General features: G+C 46.0%; 1 long non-coding RNA gene across 2 annotated transcripts; it reads left to right on the top strand.

The window, feature by feature from the left end:
• The first annotated feature begins 2133 nt into the window (after positions 1–2133).
• On the top strand, positions 2134–4657 carry LOC135400206 (uncharacterized). Of its 2 annotated transcripts, XR_010424556.1 has the most exons (5): positions 2134–2845; positions 2925–2988; positions 3065–3529; positions 4331–4417; positions 4527–4657. It is a non-coding gene; the product is annotated as an uncharacterized LOC135400206 (long non-coding RNA). The 2 variants fall into 2 exon arrangements; XR_010424555.1 differs by having other exon boundaries at positions 3065–4417.
• The last annotated feature ends 13636 nt before the right edge of the window (positions 4658–18293 follow it).

The following is an 18293-nucleotide window of genomic DNA, read 5'->3' as shown; positions in this document are numbered from 1 at the left end:
GCACTCTGAGAAAAAAGGGAGTCAAGCTGGAGTTAAGCAGGAGTAAAAGTTTATTTTACTCCCACCGGGTCAAGATAACTCCATTGAAAAGTCCCACGCTCGCGGTTACTCCGTCTTGCTGTTATCGTAACTCCTTCGACCCTTTCTGTACTCCGTCATGAGAGTATAATAAACGAGCAGGATCGGCGGCCAATTTCGCCTGGAAGCGTGCTTCCCCTGCAATGCTCCTTAACAACGCGTTTTCGCGAAAAGCGGTTAGAATTTTTGCAAGTGCGCAAGCAGATTCGGTTACCTCGACGTGTAACTTACTTAATAAAATACGGAGCACACACCTACCTCTAATCTCTGTTGTTCCCCTGGCGAATAAAAAATTATACATGGTAGCCTATGAGAAAGAAACCGAAACTGTGCTCTGTCGTGATTTTCAGTGCAGTGCCTTTTAGCAAGGTGCGCAACCTGTTTCACGATTACTGTGTCGCTGTCTTGCATATGACATAAAGGTTTCGATATTACGCCGACGAGATTTTGTCCCCGTTCCCAGAATTCGGGTTGCCGCCAATCCTGAGAATGGACGAGAATGGCGCGAACCAGGTTTGACTTACTGCAAGTACCTCTGCTCTGGCTGTTCAATGTGAAGCTTATTACTTTCCCTGGGACAGGGTTCAAATTGAAAAAATTCAAATGGGAAGTGTGCAAAGGAGAGTAGACGAAAAGAAAATTCCTTGGCTCAACATAATAGCAGCATTTCGTGTTTGTCTCGTACTTCAAACAATTTTCCCAAAATGTGACCTCTTGTCTGTTCTGTGCATCTGTAGCATGCATGAACCAAGTGGAAGGAAAGTAGGTCATTTGATATGTATACCATACGAGTGAGTTTGAGACCTGTATCTGCTGTCTTGTGATATTTTCCTCACGGTGAGGCTACTAAATAAACCCAAGCAGCACAAAGGACTGGGATTCGGCTGGGAACGTAACGGGGATGATGGGTTCGAGGTGGCCGATATCGCCGTCACGAGCCCGACTGCTTCCCGACTATGTGAGGGGGAAGAATTGAGGGAGAGGGAAACTACATAAAATTATTTCCCGATAGATCCCCGTTCGTGTCCCGGTCAGAATTCTTTCCCGATAGATTCCCGTTTGCGTCCCGGCCAGGATTCTTTCCCGATGGATCCCCGTTAACGTCCCGATCTGCTGTGGTGTACTGGCTAAGTATTTCTTCCCGCTCGTCTCCCGATGTTTATGCAGATTCGGTAACACGTGATCGGATGGTACAGCTCGAGACAAAGTTTCTGAAACACGGGTTTTCTGTATTGGACTTTTCCCAGCCACCTTTGGGAAATGCTTGTTGAGCAGAATCCTTGGGGATTCTGTTCAACAAGTGTTCCCCTTAGGCCGCAGGGGAGGCGTAGAGAAGTGAAATACAAAACACCCGTGTTTCAGAAACTTTTGTCCCAAGCTGTACGAGACAGTGAAGCATCCCTTCAGGAAGGAATTTGGCTGTCTGGTATGAGGTAACTCTTTCAAACATTGGGCTGCAGTTCACTTCATGTGTTGTGTTGTGTTGTGTTGTATGACGGAAAACATGCACACGCAGCACCCTGAACAGAAGTATTAATGGAGCCTCACTGCAAAGCACGCAAGTACAAGATACTCGGGAAGAGTCGGCCACGCCCGAACGAAACGACCGAATCTCCCGAATCGAAAAACTCACGTGAAACGAAACGAAGAGAGCTTTAGCAAGTCGAACTGATCGGACGAAAACCGCTGCACCGAAACCCGCAAAGACTACGCTGGAGCTCCCTGCATTTGGGCTACCGCGACTGCCATCGCCATCATCTTTGTTTTGGTTGTCATTGCTGGGTGCAAATGGCCGGCGTGTGTGTTCTTAATGTTTCTGAGCAACAAGTTTTGCAAAGTTTGGTTCGGAGGGAGTATGGAACGCCGTTTTGTGGTCAACGTGGCCAGAGTGCCTCAAAAGTACTCCTGCCGCATTCTGGTCACTGTTATAAATGTGAATCCCTGCCACCATCAGCAGCTTTTAAGTAGATTCATGGCACATGAGGAACCTGCGATGTACACCATCGCACACAGTCAAGAAAAATGTAGCATTTAACCTTGCTTTCTTTCATTATAACAAACAAAAAAAAAGAAAGAAAGAAAGAACACTAGAGAAAGGGTCGGCAAAACAGTGAGTGTTTTGTTGTTTTTGATTCTATTGATCTCTCACTGTCAGGTTGCACTGCCGATCTGTTCACAATCATAACTAACTAATACCTTAGCTTTGGCCAATCTCATGTTGCAATTTTGCTTCAAACACAACATTCAGGGATTCTTATGAAAACAGCAGCATTTCTGAAAGATCCTGGAACGGCCACAATCTCAAGAGGTAGTACGATTCTACCCGTCGTCATATTTCGTCCGCCAAGCCATTGCGCGGAGATGTTGGCTCCATGCCCATTTCAACACAGGCTCACCCGCGCTCGCTCGCGCGTCGTCGCTTGTCTTCCATGCCACCAGCCAGCGCTGCGCGCTGCCTGTCGCGCATGCGCTGTTCTTGTTGGCTTCGCTTTGGCTGCTGTAACGGTCGTTTCTCGTCGCCGCGTGTAGTTCGCGTAATTGCGAGCGTTCCAGCAAGTCTAAAGCGTTTTAGAGGCTTTGTATTGTTGTTCTCACCTGGTGCTGTCGTTCTTGCAACCCGTCTGATATTGCAACTGTCTGTAAGTGGAAGCGTTTCTTCTAACCGCGAGCAAACCAGTCGGTCTCGTTTGACATGTCAAAGAGTGAAGACGCTACCTTGCATGTGAAGCCAAATCGTTCTTCGCCTTCAGGATTATTGCCGTTTCAGGTGTGTAATTAATATAACTCTGAAGTAATATGTTCGACTGCGCCATGCATTCTCATTGTTCGTTTTACTCTATTTGCAGGGATCTGCGCAACGACAGGGAGATAGAACGCCAAGTGAAGTCGACTGTGTACTTTGTGCAGACGGTATGTCATATGTCTCTACACTGCTCTACATATAGGTGTCCTGCCATCGTATTTTCTGGAACGATATTTCTTGCAGGTTCAGCGTGTATGACGCAGCGGCCTTCAGCAAGAGAAACTCAAGCACCGTGTTCAAATGCAGTGGGGACTCTTGCTGGCCATGACAACGCTTAGAAGTGCTTTTTCGGAAGAAGGACAAGTTGGACCGGAAATGAGGACCTAGGTGTGCTCTTTTGCGCTGTTGTTCACCGTTCGATCATTACCAGTTTTTGTGCCCCCGTGAGTTCAACGCTTAGGTATGTTGATGATAAATGGATATGCGTTAAAAGGTACGTACTCCGGAGTGGTGAATTGTTCTGGTGAAGTGATTCGTTGCTGCTATCTCCTGTTTCGTGAGGGTTCTTGTCGGTACTCATATACCGCAGGCATGAGGGGCTTTCTTTGCAGAACATTTCAGTAAACCAAGACTGCAGCATTTTCAAGATTGCCATAACCAGCATCAATGCAGCTCTCATGTCAACATCAGCATCAAGACAGCTCTGATGTGAGCATCAGCCAGCGCAGCTCTGATGTTAACATCATCAGAGCAGCTGTGATGTTAACATCAGACCTGATGTCGCTTTTTTTTTCAATAGGGATGCTTCTCCTTGACCATGTTTTTTTTTTGCTTATTGACGTTTTTGTGAAGGAACGCTGAATATGCGCACACCATTGACTGTCAGCTCTAGTCCCGGTCAGCTGTCATTTTTTACAGTTTTCGTTGTAGTAATTGCTAGTCATTTGCACCAAAGGCGCTGGATGTGAACTATTTTCTCTTTCCTGGACTTGCATTTCTCCCAGTCGTTGGCTTTGTCATTTTTTCATAATTTAAATTTTCTCTTGGTAACTCTTGAGTTTCGTAATCCCTACGCTGTGCATTTTACCATTTTTGATAAAGCTCATTCCACGTACCGTGCACATACTATTTTGTGCTGAAGTGCAGCAATTGTTTCGTTACGTCTAATGTTACATGCCATTCATTTTTGTGTCTGGGCAGTACTGAAGCGTGAGCAGATAGGCAGACTGCCTATTACTGCATAACTTCGTTTTCTTTGAGGCACCACCACTTGGACAGGCAGACCGCCTCTTGCTGTATACTTTTTCTTTCTTTTGAGACACTGTTGACGTGCGAGTGGTTACGCAGGCAGGCTGCATATTACTGTATACCATTTCCCACCATGCAGCAGTTTTACCGTTACGTCTAATATTAATGCTACAAGCCGTTCATTTCTTCCAGGGCCATTGCCGAAGTGCAAGTGGTTAGGCAGACTGCCTACTACTGCATACCTTTTTTGTTTCCTTTCAGAGACCACCTCTTACTGTGTACGTTCCCCCCCCCCTTTTGAGACACCATTGAAGGGCCAGTGGTTACGCAGGCAGGCTGGATATTACGGTAGACCATTTCCACCCTTTTCTTTTCAGGCTACATTGGCAATGACAGTAGTTATGCGGACATGCTGCATATTTCTGTATACCCCCTCTTTTTTTGTTTTTCATTTCAGACACAATTGGCATGCATTGGATGATGCAGGCAGACTGCTTAGTGTACACCACTCGTCGTTTAGTCTATTGAGGTGCTCCAAGTGTTGTGTCAGTCTATTTCCTCTCCGAAAATAAAATGTTGGGCTCTACACACACTGTTTACACTCAAAATTATTGTAATTATTAAAAATAAGCATATTAATGCCAAAATATGCATGGGGGGGGTAAATATGCATGGGGGGAGCCCCTGCCAGCATTATCGGGGATCCGCCGGGGACCTGCTGGGACCGAATACTTGCTGCCGATGTCGGTCCTTAATCATCCCGGTGTTGCAAACTGGAGGAAGGACCGGTATCGGCTGGTGGGATGCCCCCGACTTTGTAGGATTCTTTCCCGATGCTGGACCGGCTTCGCCCCGGTCCTTTGTGCTGCTTGGGAACGTTCTTTCAAAATTAAAGACTGCGGTGGTGCTTTTGAGTGCACTGTAGGGTCATGCTGTGCGTCCTGGAAGAATTTGAGGAAGCTAGTCGTCATTAGAGGTTTATTTTCACCCTGTAATAGACGATATGCATAAATCCCAGATGCCAGTGCAATGCGGTACATCTTGTGAGCCTGTTCGTTCCTTTGGCACCATCCTTCTCTCCCTCATTCCGAACCTGATGCCATCAGGAAGGAGAAGGAAGCGCCAGGGAATGAACAGGCTCCCAAGACACTGCATCGCACTGGCGCCTGGGATTTATGCATATCGTCTATTGGGGGTTAGTTGGACTCCACTATCGGGGTTAACATAACTCCATCATCAGAGCTTACTATACTCCCTCACTGGCATTTCATATACTCCCCCACAAGTGTTTGATAAGCTCCCTCACAGGCTTTTAGTATGCTCTTCCATGGGAGTTAGCCTAACTCCATTGAAGGTGTTTAGTGTACTCCATCACATGGTTTAACCTGAGTCCATCAGAGGTGTTTAATATACTCTGTGACAAGGGTTAACCCAACACCATTGGAGGGGTCCATCATACTCCAGCATATGGATTAACCCAACTCTGTCAGAGGTGTTCAGTATACTCTGTCACAGGTTGAACCCTACACCATGGGGGGTGTTTATTATACTCTGTGACAGGGTTTAGCTCAACTCCCTCAGAGGTGCTTAATATACTCCGCAACAGGGGGTTAACGGAACTCCGCTGTGGGTTTTTAACCTTACTCCCTCTTGTCCTGGAGTTAAGGTAACTCCTCAGAAGCCTAAAATTTTGCACCTGGGAGTTACAGCTTTTTGCCCCGACAAAGGAGTGTTTTTGACTCCCTTTTTTCTCAGAGTGTGGGTGGTAGGTATGAATCGACCAGGAAAAGGGAGAGGCAATACAACGTAAACTAATGTAAACGCGCCATGGCTAATTATGCACTGTTGATTATTATATCCTGGTGACATCATCTCCGACGTCATTTATTTACAATCGTAGTAGTCCGCGCAACGGATCCGTGGAGCTGTCGGTCTCAGGGACCTAGGGAGTTTCCCTACCTGTCAATACACAGGTTGTCGCAGAAAACGTGTCATTGAATTATAATAAAGAAAAACTATGCCACCCAGAATCATGCGGTCAACGGCATTTGTTTTTATTCGGTTTTTGCCACCTCCTGATGTGAATGTTATGTATCGTAAGTTTAATTATGTGAATATTTGCGAACTGAACTCGGAAATTTCCCAAGTAAAGGTCACTTTTTTACCCCACCAATATGAAGAGCGTGCCGAATTAACTCAAATTCGTGATAATTGACAGGGATATTCACGAGCTATGCTATCGGAAAACAGCCGAATATCACGCTTTTCGGAGCACCGCACGATAACGCGCGATAACTTTGTGAGCGCAATCGCTCTCAGTCCGATGAAAGGAGGTTCTAAATGCCAGCACACAGAGTAACATTAGAAAAAGTAACAGTTCCTAAAATTGGGAGAGGGAATTATCCCAGCGAACGACGGACGTGATGAGCTATGCCTGTGCTATCTCTTTCTGCGATGCCGGGGTGGGCTGGGTTTCCAAGCTCCTTTCGTCGGACTGACAAAGATTGCTCTGAAAATTAATGTGCGCTATTCTGTGGGAGCTCCGTAGAGCATGATGTTCGGCTGTTTTGTCCAATGGGATAGCTCCTGAATATCCCTGCCAATTATCATTAATTTGAGTAAATTAGACACGCTCTTCACAATGGTGTGGTAAAAAAAAGTGACCTTTACTTGGCAAATTTCCGACTTAAGCTCGCAAAAATTTACATAAGTAAACTTACGTTTCACGATATTCACATCAGGAGGTGGCAAAAACCCAGTAAGAACAAATGCCATTGACCGCATGACTCTAGGTGGTGTAGTTTTTTTTAAAATTATAATTCAATGACACGCTTTCTGGAACACCTTGTATAGCTTGGTACAGCTTGGGACAAAAGTTTACGGAACACGGCAGCTGCGTATTTCTTCATCGGACCGGCCCCCAGCTAGATATGAGGAAGAGATCGAATAAGAAACGGGTGGCCGGCTATCCCACCCATATCTCAGTATGTGTGTCCACTACTGTTTGCTGCTAGGTTGTCGCTCCGTTGGAGAAATGCGACACCCCGGTGTTCCGTTAACTTTTGTCCCAAGCTGTACTCACACGCATAGGCGGAGCGGAACGGTTGAAGACTCCTGTTACACCGACCGCCCTCATGGGGCGTTATCGCTGAAGCGATCTTGCATCTCCCATTGTTTACGCGCTCGGATGGCACTCTGCCCAATATTGCAGTACTGTTGGGGACACGGTTGTCTAAAATCTTCAGCCCGCGGCGGAACGATCCCCTATCGGCGATGTCGCGCACGAAGGAACTATACCAATACCCTCCCCGAGGGGAGGCCGCGCTGGACTGCTCTCCCTAGCAGACGACGCTGAGAATGCGATGGTAGTCTCTCACGACAGGTGGCGCTGCGTGGCCTTACCTCGGAGACTGTAATGGTATAGTTCCTTCGTGCGCGACATCGCCGATAGGGGACTGTTCGGCCACGGGCTGGAGATTTTAGACAACCGTGTCCCCAACAGTACATCATGACCCGAAGACAGCAGTGTGCGCCGCCATATCATCGCTTCTGGGTATTTTTTTTTTTCAACGCCGCTTCGTTTCTGCAATCGGAGCGCTGTCGTCGACGCCTCCGGTCCGGCGATACTCGCGCAGCTTCCGGAGTTTCAACGACGAAGTTTAAACTTTTCCTTCCGCATTTTTAGAAAAGTGTACGGGGAAAATAAAATACATCACGCTGTGATTTTGTTTTATTTATTTCGCGGTCGCAATAATTTTGCGATCACTCATTACGGAGGGTGTTGCACTTAATGTGTTATAAATTCCCCTGAAGAACATTGTGTCAACGTGTCAACTCTTCGGATAGCTTTTGCCACGCCTTATGGATACTTTAATTGTCGTTGTTTCGTCTCATGCGATTTTAGGACTCTAGCCATCTACAGTGGCGCGCAGACTTGCCTCGAACAGCGGAGCGCGTGCCATCGGGCGCTGATAGACAGCTGGAAACGAGATTAGGATGATCCACTATCCAGTTGAAGGGAGGGTCGGTACGCACAACGGTGCGGCGCGGCGAACGCATTCGTTGTGCATACCGACCCTCCCTTCAAGGGGATAGTAGATCATCCCAATCTCGTTTCCAGCTGTCTATCAGCGCCCGATGACACGCGCTCCGCTGTTCGAGGCAAGTCTGCGCGCCAGTGTATCCAACTCCTACTCCTACTCCTACTCCTGTGACCTAGTGGCTCTGATTGCCGCCTTCACACTCAGTCTGGAAGCAAAACCGTGTTCCAATCGGCTGTGTGAGTTTACCTTGGATTTTTCTCGTACAGCTTGGGACAAAAGTTTACGGAACACGCGAGCCACGTACTTTTTCTTCGGTGCGACACCCTAGCGGCTGCCGGAATCGGGTGAGTCCACTGTTTCGAAGGGGTGGACGGATGCGCTGTTAGCGACACACAGTGGTAGTTCCGGGTTCCAGTGCCGCTTATGCGTGCCTGGGCAGTACAAGTTACCGCTGTGTGTCGCTAACAGCGCACCCCTCCACCCCTCCGAAACAGTGAACTCACTCGCTTGCGGCAGCCGCTAGGGTGTCGCAACGGAGAAAGAGTACGTCGCTCGCGTTTTCCGTAAACTTTTGTCCCAACCTGTACTCTATAGCGAAACCAATGGCATAGCTGCCAATGAAGTCCGCGCACTATCCCCCGAAGGTACATGCTGCCCTAAGCACAGGCGTACCGCTTGGCAATTGAAGGCCAAAAACAACCACCACCAGGGAACATGGTTATCGCATTCTATGAAGTCAACGAAGCCAATTTCAGCGCTTCAACTTGCTGGAGTTTCCAAAACGAAAGTTTCAGACATACCCGAGTTCCGGATTCCGGCAGCAGCACCGCAGAGCACGCAAAGTGTAAAGGCGCACCACCTCATTTTCTGGACGGAGTGTTCGTCTGCGCTCAAAAGCTTCACACTAACCGCACAGACATGGCATTACCCACACGTGATATGGCCTGTCAGTAATAACACAGCACAGCAGTTTTCAGAGCTACCGGATATGCCACGCTTAAACATATTTGAATATGTTTCAGACAATGGGCAATGCTTAACGAGCGTCGAAATGCGTGGTACTTGGTAACCATACATAATGATAAAAGGAATAGCAGCCAGGGACAAGAACAAGGAAGCGCACAAACGAACTGCTGACTCTCAACTAACAGAAGTTTCCCAGGCAGCACAATGCACTGAAAGTCGAGTGCAATAGGGGTGGACGGGTAGGTGGAAGGCCTCGCGACTCATGAGGCCTCATGAAAACAGACTCATGAAACTACAGAAAGTTGATAAGACACATACCGTCCACCCCCATTGCACTCGACTTTCAGTACATTTTGCTGCTTGGGTTACTTGCTGTACAGGCTTAAATACAAAACAAGTTCGTAGGCAAAAATTAGATACTAGGAAGTTGACACAAGAACCTTATTACAATAGAAGGGCAACAAAAACTAGATACGCAACACACGCTGATTGCGATCCGGGGGTGTCCCAAGATATTCCATCTGGGCTGATGAGAGCGCATGCTTGTCATTCACACGACTGTCTGCTTTGATACTTCAACAACAACACGTGTAGCGTTTATGCTATCGTATTTCAAATTATTGGGCTACGGAGTTTACGTGTGTACGAGGTGTGTAAAGTGAGTAATGAGACCGATTTTTTACGTTCTTTTTTTAATAATTAAAATTACAATTCCACATTGTCTCCTTCAAAGTTATTGCTATGGGAAGCCACACAGCAATGAAGATGGTTTTTACGCTCTTCATAGCAGTGCTGGAACTCGAATACTGACATTGCCCTCAGCTGGTCGGTTACGGCCGTTCGTTTGAATGTTTTCTAGTGTTCCAAAATGACGTATTGTGAGGTGATTTTTCAATCTTGGGAAGAGAAGAAAGTCACAAGGATTCATGTCGGGGGAATAAGGGGGTCTGAGCAGCCACAGGGATTTCTTACTTTCCAAAAACTCGTTAATTGAACGTGTGACAAGGTTTTTCGGGACTATTTTTGCGCAGATTTTCCTCATCCCCAATTCAATGGTGAAAACCTCATGAACTGTGGTGTGAGTCAAATTCAACTGTTCCCCGATCGTTCTGACTGTCAAGCGACGATCAGAACGAAAAACATCCCGGATTCTGGCAATGTTTTCGTCAATTCTTGCCTTTGCAGGCCTTCCGCAACGAGGTTCATCTTCAATCTGTTCTGTCGTTCTGAATATGTCTTACACCACCTGAAAACCTGGGCCCTTGACGAAACATTGCTCCATAGGCCTGCTGAAGCTTCGTAACAGTTTCTGTTGCACTGTGCCCAAGTGTGAAGCAAAACCTGACAGCACAAGGTTGCTCGAAATTTATGTCACTCATTTTCAGAACGCACTCGAAAAAAAGTGGTTTACGAAACAAACTCCTACAGACAGTCAAATTACTCTACGGAGTTCAAAGTTGTACTGGCGGCGTATCACATGTTGACCCACCTTCCCTCGAAACCGGAAGTCCCCACTTTTTTCCAGGTCGAAAGCTACGCTACCAGTCTCATTATTTTATCTAGACACCATATATTATTTTAACTTTGTTGCAGCCTAACAACTATTTCAACAACGTTCGCTCTAAGGGTCATTGCGTAACCGTTAATACGCCGGTTGGCTGGTACGGGTCAACCTTAGGGCATTAGATGTTATTATACGCTATTTTCTAATTGCCGCTTAATAGTCTACCCGCTCGGCTGTGGCCCCCCTGCTTCCTGCTAATGAACAACCGGCATTATCCCCATTATTCCCCCATCTACGCTTGGAAGAGGTGATCCAACGCTCGCTTTCCAAATGCCACGAAGCACCTCTCGTCAAGACGCTGTATTGATTTGTCGTATGCGACTCAGAATGCTGTTTTTACAGCTCAGTTGAGATACCGCATTCTAGAAGTTGATAACCCAGGATGCCGTCACTGCGGTGATATGGAAGTTCTAGGGCACACCTCCCGATCAAAAAACGATATCAGGACAGTCTGATGTAACCTCAGAATCCTTGGTGTGACACCAGGAATATCTGGTATTCAAAGGGATTTGCTGATGTGACATATCAGGAAGGTGTGGTGTGCTGCTTGATGTCCTGTAACCCTTAGTGGCGCGGATGTTTGGCGTTGATCTCCTGCAGCGTGGAAACACAAAAACATGCTTAGACTCAAACACAGATGTTCTGAAATCTTTCTTGTTTTAAACAGCTTATACTTCCTTGCTGCTTATACTTCTTCCAAGTCCGGTACGAATGGCTAACAACAGGGCTATAATCGAATTAACGGATATGCTGTCGATACAACAGACTTCTTGTCTCCCGCTCTTTGTGAAGCGTTCTCTATCCTCTAAAAAAGACGCTCTATATTGCAAGAAGATTCCCGATTTATACAATGCACAGTTCACCCTAGACTTACTCTAGTTTGCTGTGGTACGAATTAGGGGAAGCACGTGCATTTCAGCCAGGCTTTCTGCGGCTGCACGTTCTTTTCTTTTTTTTTTTTTTTTTTGCGAGAAAGGGGTGCCCACACGCGCAAAGCTCTTCGTTACACGGATGAGAAATCGCTATGCAGAAGCTATATAACGTAAATATTTGAATTTTCAGGCGCCCTCGACGAAGCAATAGCCATAGTTTTCGCAGTTCGTTGCACAGACAACCCAGAAAGAAATGCGTGAGACTGGAGAGGTGTGATTTGAGAACCGCGACAGCTCCCTTTGCACAAGATGCTCGATGCCCGATACATATCGTCGTCGCCAACTACGGCTCACGCCTTCGTGTAAAATAGAGTAACAAACATGCGGATAACTACCAGCTATGATCACACTGATTCGTCAAGTAACGTACCTTGTTGCGCACAATCGTCGTTCGTAGATTTCACTTGCAACGCTATGCATCGCAGTTGTCATCGCGCTCAACTTTGCCCCGGAAGTTCCTCCTCGTCTCACCTTTCCTCCTCGTCTCTGGAGCCAGCATCACCTATTGACAAGAATGGCGTAAATGCAGGCTAGCTGGTGGATAAATTCCATGATAGGCAAACCTGAGCGATGGGCAAGAACACGTGTTTGTGTTTGTTTACGTGTTCTTGCCCATCGCTCAGGCTTGCCTATCATGGGCACCTATTGACAACTTCTCTTATACATTTAATACCGATGGGGCACAATTATTTAAATCAGCAAAAATCAGCTTGGCCAATTCAGGTGATGATAAATGAGCTGCCGCAAACTGTGAGGCAGAAGCGCATGCTTTTAACTGTGGTAAAGGAACGTCTTCCATCTTTCATCATCAAGTTCAGCCGGACATGAACGTCTTCCTCGGACTCTGTAGATTATGCAAACACTCTAAAAAAAGGTGTCATACCGACTCCTGTTCGGGGGTAAAACACCCTAACTCCCATGTGCAAAATTATAGGCTTTTTGAAGAGTATCTGCAACTCCAGGTACTATGGGGTAAAATTTACCCCTATAGTACGGAGTAAAAGTCACTCACATACAGCTCTCTATTTACTCCAGCATGTCGACTCTAGAGGCCTTATTTACACTTAGAAGGCTCTTTTCGGATTTACTGTGTACTTTTTGATGACTGGATGTGTGGTCGCTTATGATGGCACTTGCGTCACTTGACCACAGGGGTAACTTATCAATCCGTCCACAGTAGGCAGACGGAAAAGTTTGAGGTTAGGATTCACGGATATCTCGCATAAAATACTGTTATTGCAGCAACGAGATGCCTATGATACGGTATAAGGTGTTGCCAATAAATGTATGGCAGCGGAAAAGTAGCGGCATAGTATTTACGATACTTTTATCCCCAAATGTATTCCAGATGGGCTTGAGTAACAACTGGGTCATTCGTATATTTTCTTGTAGTAAACATGACATATATCGCAGGGCACTTTCGTGTTTTCCTTGTGCAGGAGGATACAGTTGAGGCGAACTACTTCTGCCACCGTGTTGTCAACGCGCTGTCAAGCAGACGCCGACACAGTTTTGAGACTCGACCCCATCACGTTGATGAATCATGATGATCTTGGAGCAGTTTTGCTTTGAAAAGGGTTAATCAACCGTGTGCGAGCCTCTGTCCGATAGATAGACCAAACAGGGAACGACGCTAGGACGAGCACTTTGAATAGCTTTAATGACCCCCCCCCCCCCCCTTGCATGTACACAAATTTTCTCACACAGACTACATGTTCTGACGCCACAACTGGTCCCTGATGCGTGTGAAACGCTCTAATGAGTACGTCGTTCCATCCAACAACTTATCGCAGAGGATATACGCTCGTACGTCGTCGGCACCATGCAGTGAACATCACGCAATCTCACTGTATAGCTCCGCTACTGTTTTGTCAGCGCGAGTGGGTCGTTCGCGCGAAACCCACGACTCGTTCACCGATTCGTAATGCGCATGCGCGACACTCGTACCGGTCTGTTTCGTTCATACCAAAACGACACGCAAAAATTCCGTATTCGTATGCGCATACTAAGAGGAAATGTAGGAGAAGTACGTTACGTGAATCCCGTTTCCGTTTCCTGGCCTGAATTTCGTTTCGCATTCAGTTTCCGGTAAAGGTAACGAAAACATTTTCGTTTCCTGGGAATTTAGGTGCTATTTAACTTTTCTCGTTTCCGTTTCCGGTAACCAGCCCTATTTAAAGGGGCACTAAACAGCTCGACGAACATTCTCCAGTTATTATGCGCTATGAAAAAACGTGGCTCACGATATCAAAATATGAAATTCATTTAATTCTAGGGAGCGTCTTTACAACAAAACAATGCTATTCAAACAGCATAATCCCCGTGAGCCTCTTCATTGGAACTCCTTCATTGGAAGCCTCATCATTGGAACAGCGAAACGTCACCAGGTTCTGGAGGAGGAGTGTCGTTGGGAGGAACCCGAGAGGTCTGCCTGCCTGATTAGGTGGCATGTTTCTCGGGAAGGGAAAGGTGGAGGAGAGGAAAGGGTGAAGTGGAAGACCGGGCGGAATCCGCTCGGGGGGACGATAGCTGCGTCCATGGGCTGACTTCAGGGGAACTGTGCCGGCATACGCCTATTACACATCTGAGGGAAACCCAGGAAAAACCCCAGACGGCACAGCCGGCCCGCGGATTCGAACCGCGGACCTCCCAGTCTCCAAGCGCACGCGTTACCGCTGCGCCACCGGAGCTGGTCACCATGTTCTAACGCATGTCGACGCCGCATTCCAGGCGCTGGAGGTAGGGGAGATTTCGATCTCCCAGCCAATGACAGGCCCCACTGAGACAAGCGGCAGCTCGCCAAGGAACCGATTGCGGGAGCATCTCGGTGACCTCGCGGTGCAATACAACACTGAAAACATAGCGCGCCCATGAAATGCAGCATTGCGGGCTTTTGGTACCGTTTGATCTGGCTACCTTGGGACTGACAAGTGGCAAGACGTTTATTGACGTTTGAGTGAGGACGTTTAGAAATGACCTAACTTCCCGATATTACAACAAAATCAATGTATATAGGCGTCCGGCATTTTGGATGGTTGATGGTACGCGACGTCAAAATGACGTGTGGCTATTGTCGCCTGGGCATCGCAAGGCGGGGCATGAGCACGAAAGAGTGCAGTGAATATTCGGTCCGTTTGGAGCCATAATTTAGTTTGTTTTTTGTTTTTTGCGACAACAATTTTTTGAAAACGTTCATCGCCAGCAACGTATCACAACCCATTAAAAAGAAGTGCACCTTGTAAACCTGTTTATTGCCCCTTTTAAACTAGGGATGTGCCAACCGGAATCCGCGAATCCTCCAATCCACGAATCCTAGGCAGGGATTCGAGATTCGCGAATCCGAATCCTAGTGCCCAGAACGGCGAATCGAATCTTTCGAACCCATCAATCACGTTTGTTTGTTTCTTTTTTAAAATTGGCGCCTCCGAAGTCCGCCAAAAGCCTCATTGACCGACAGGTGTTTTCTTGTTTCTTTGTGTACATTGCTCTGGATTGAAAGAGTTCAGGCAGGAACTGTTAAAAGTAATATGGTTTTGCTTTAGTTTTATGACAATAATTCGGGGTCGATAATTTATGTATTTCGTGTAGTCGATGAACAATATGTTAAATAAATGAACTATATGTGTACATTTTCTCCCGAAACTGAACTGTTATGTATTTTTATTTTCGTTAAACAAAATGTATCATATTCTGCTTCAAAACACTTTTCAGTAGAAGTTTTTTTTTTCTTAGCTTTTTAAACTGTTTTTTAAAGAAAGGATTCGAGATTCGTAAGTGTCGTGGATTCGCACAACCTTTCTTGGATTCCAATCCGGATTGGGATCCGCAAAATTCTGGATTCGTCCCATCTCTAGTATAAACTTTCGTTGCTGGTTTGAGCCTTGTCTCGTGCCCTTCGTTTTTGTCTTTTGTCCTTCCACAAAGTTCAGGGACATATTGCCAACGACAATGTTCTCTCCAGCCAGATTCCGCGGGAGCGATTTGTCGTCCTATTCGCGACAGTATTTCTTTTTTGTTTGTTTTTCTTTTTTTCTATGCGGCTTGCCGACCATGGAATGTAGAAACTGTAAATGGAATACAACGTCACGCATCGCGTTGCTTGGTATCTTCCGAGCGGATGTTTTTCATTCCCTTCTATGTTCATAGCTTTGTTCCCGTGCTGCGTCTCGCGAACCGCCTTACCGAGCATGGGGTGCGTGGTTCGACATCCTCTAACTAAAAGTACGTGTGCGACTGCTTCTCTGGTCTGTGAATGTGTCGTGGAGTAAAATAGAAGGTGTACAAGAAACGACTAGAATACGCGTGTTGGTGTTGGGTGGAAAATGAGACAGTGTCAATGGTGAGTGAAACTGACTTATGGATACATTTGCCCAGAATTCAAGGTAACTCGTTACTGTAACTAAGTTCCTTTCTTTCTTTTTTTGGTAACTTGTAGCTCTACTCGATACTTTTGCGCCGTGATAACTTTCTGAGGAACTCGTTTCTTTTCGAAGTTTTTCAGGTAGCCTTGCCGAAGTAACTTAAGCAAAGTTCCAAGTTATTTTTAATTCGCTTTTCACTCGCGTCCACATATTTTCTTGCTTTCCCTCCGGTTCTTTCATGGCATTTTACGCCATAAAATGTGATATTCAATCAATGACAGTATTCTATTGAGGAAGTAAGAACCGCTGCCATTGAAATGAAGCTGAACCATTGTGCGCCGACAGGGAGTAAGGTCGAACGCGTTCGAATTCTTGAACATGAACGAAAACGATCTTTATAGATCTTTATAGATGTTGCACTCCTCCGCAGGCTCAAGAAAAACTCAAGATCTAACTCAACTGCTGAGGCGCGCTGCACGTGTGTAGTGCCATTTTGTGTCTGAAGTAACTTGGAAGTAACTCGTTCTTTTTTTAAGTTACTCCGTAACTGCGAGTTACATTTCAGGTTGAAGAACTTCGTTATTAACTTAGTTACATTTTTTCTTACGGTAACTTAACCCGTAACAAGTTCTTTTTGACGGGAAACTTCTCCATCTATGCATTTGCATACACATGTTTCGTACGAACAACTACTAGGTAGCTCAAGTCTTAACAGAGTTGGTAAAGCGCATAAAACCTTGATCCGATGCCTCTAGAGTAAGGCATGTACGTATAATTATTAGGGGTGTGCGAATCCGAATATTTTAAGTCGAATCGAATATCGAATCAAATGAGGGAAAAAATTCCGAATACCGAATCGAATATCGAATATTCGTGCAAAATTTACAATATGTGACTTTCGCACTAAAAGTTTCCATTTTGTAATTTTTCTGGCATTAACTGTCACAAGAGAGATATGCAATTCTTCTGTTTAAAGCCCCTACTCTTTAATTTTACATGAGAGTGCTTCCTGCTTTTCAGGTGAGCCTACACTTACTGGAGTACTGGAGTGGTTACCTTCATTTCAAAATTTTGTCAGGCAGTAGCATGTTATACAGATGAGGCTGTAATTGTTTCAGACAACCACAGGCCGTTTGTGAAACAAACGAATTGGCATCCTGCCTCAGCTTTGCCATGAAAGCCCTTTAGTTTCTTTGCACTCGCCCTAGGAAGTTGCACTACTGAAATTTTAGACGTAAAGGACATCGTTAAGACACCCTTCTTGTTTGTGGGCTGTAGTCATTATTCAAGAGTCCTAACTTTTTAAAGGCAACCTCACAGACATCAAATCAAAGTGCCTCGTCGGCACCGCTAAACTGCATGTTGGAGGGGTGCCGCCCCTTCCACAGACGATGTCTACAAAACTAACTTTTGATAACGTTATCTTAAACGAAACACCGTCCCGCCTGTGTTGATCCTGCAGCAAGAGTAATTTCGTAAAGCAGGCTTCACCTCATGCATGGAAGCATCAGGTGAAGCCCACTTTCGGATTGTATTGTTCATATTCGCGGAATAGTCGAATATTCGAAAAATCGAATATTGGATATTCGATTCGCGAATCGAATAGTTCGAGCGTTTGATATTCGATTCGAATTCGAATATTTGCACACCCCTAATAATTATTTTAAAATCGAATCGAATACCAAAGCGGATACGTAGTTCTATAACTGGACCGAATACACATGCAGCAGAGGTACAGATATAAACAAGTACACAATATGCATATCCGATATATTCATATACGAGTCAGAATTATGAAGTAGTGCTCGGTTTGCTTTATGCCCCCTCTTCGCCCGTTTTCGGCCCTACGTGTGCCGGCTTCGGAAGGATCACAATATATACTATTCGGCTTCGAAGAAATGTAGATTCGATTCGAAATTTGAGTTCCATATAGCCAGGGGTGCCAAACCCATTCGTGTCCGCCGGCGACATTGAGCCTTGGAGGAACTACGCGTGCCGTATGCCACAGCTTTGCGGTAGCCTGCTCCTGATACAGGTTGCGTAAGACAGAACTTAAAGCAACATAATGCGAATATACTGAGGTTACTTAGCGTTGCTCAATCACACGGTCAGCAATCCTGATTTCTTTTTTCTTTTTTGCTGTGTAGAGGGGACACATGGCTCCTCTTGTCTTCTATTGCATCAACATCATGTGTGTGAAAGTGATAGCGCGATTGCAAATTTATGGACTCCGCTGGTTCGTTTAGTTTTGACGGTAACTTATTCAGGTTCATCACAGAAAACGCCTGTTTGCATACGCATAATGGCACACCTGGGCTCCCTGTGAGCCCTGTGTTTCTTTCCCTGTGTTTCCTTTCC

The sequence above is a fragment of the Ornithodoros turicata genome, chromosome 7, assembly GCF_037126465.1.
Source record: "Ornithodoros turicata isolate Travis chromosome 7, ASM3712646v1, whole genome shotgun sequence".
Taxonomy (NCBI): Eukaryota; Metazoa; Arthropoda; class Arachnida; order Ixodida; family Argasidae; genus Ornithodoros; species Ornithodoros turicata.
Note: the sequence above shows the minus strand (reverse complement) of the source record. Positions and strands in the feature narration are given on the sequence as shown.